Source organism: Parus major, chromosome 4A (assembly GCF_001522545.3).
Source record: "Parus major isolate Abel chromosome 4A, Parus_major1.1, whole genome shotgun sequence".
Taxonomy (NCBI): Eukaryota; Metazoa; Chordata; class Aves; order Passeriformes; family Paridae; genus Parus; species Parus major.
This window is the reverse complement of record NC_031772.1, coordinates 17,206,215-17,207,368: the sequence shown is the minus strand read 5'-3', so window position 1 is coordinate 17,207,368 and position 1,154 is coordinate 17,206,215. Positions and strand designations below refer to the sequence as shown.

At 39.2% G+C, this 1,154-nt stretch overlaps 1 protein-coding gene across 1 annotated transcript in view; it reads left to right on the top strand.

Annotated features, from left to right (window-relative positions):
• Window positions 1–1,154, top strand: part of TRPC5 (transient receptor potential cation channel subfamily C member 5) — a 99,186-nt gene that overhangs the window by 64,087 nt on the left and 33,945 nt on the right. The gene's annotated exons all lie outside the window — the stretch shown is intronic.

Sequence of the window (1,154 nt, the reverse complement as noted above, 5' to 3'; positions counted from 1 at the left end):
CATTTTACAGACCCAGAACAATTCCATTTTACAGACCCAGAACAATTCCATTTTACAGACCCAGAACAATTCCATTTTGCAGACCCAGAACAATTCCATTTTGCAGACCCAGAACAATTCCATGTTGCAGACCCAGAACAATTCCATTTTGCAGACCCAGAACAGTTCCATTTTACAGAACCAGAACAGTTTTATTTTACAGACTCAGAGCAGTTCCATTTTACAGAACCAGCTCTTTTGTGTTACCTGTTCATATTTGGCTGCACTTTGCTCACAAAATGCTTCTGCTTTTACAGTAACATTACAAACCCAGTTAATGTTGTAATTGATGCACTCAACTGTACCCAGTGTTTCAGCTGTAATTAAGGCCTCTGCTTTAGCAACTCTCCTAAAATTGCCATGACAAATTAACTAATAAGAAAATTAATACGAAGAAAGCCTTTTGGTTCTGGGCTGCTGGCACTGTTTTTTTTAGATTACATGGGAAGGAAAGCATCCAATACTTCACTGCTTCTCTTCTTCCCTTCCTTATCCCTCCCTCCCTCCCATTGTTCCTGGAATGTGCAGTGTTTATAATGTGCAGTCATATTTAGGAGGAAGAAGAATAAAAGTAATTGGAAATTTACACCTGCAACCTGCTCAAATCTGAGCCCCCTTAAATGTTGAAAGAGAAGGAGGTTGTGTATGAACTCATGGATATAAGGAACCCACAGACTGAACTCAAAAGTAAAACAAATTTTAAAAAATCCTAATTTTTCCTAGGCTAAGAATGGCCAACATACTCAAAGCCTCTAAAGAAAACCTGGTCCCACCCTCTCACCATCAGGGGGTCATAATGTAGTAAGCATAATTCATAAAAAAGCATCATTAAACCTTCATCTCTGCCCTAATCAAGTCAGCTCCTGACTGTGAGTCTGACAGCTGCTGAGATGTCAGGGGTTAAAAGTCCTTTTTGTGCCACAGGACCTGGTTAGGATTTACCTGTGAAGGGTGAGAATCAGTGGGTGTGTAGGAATCCAGAAATGGAGAGATATTTCTCTGTTTGTCCTATTCTCCAAAAAGGTATTAATCCTATTTGTCACTGACAGAAAGGCTTCCAAATATCCCTGGGTAAACCAGGATTTATAAAAAAATTAAGTAGAAAGTAGTAGAAT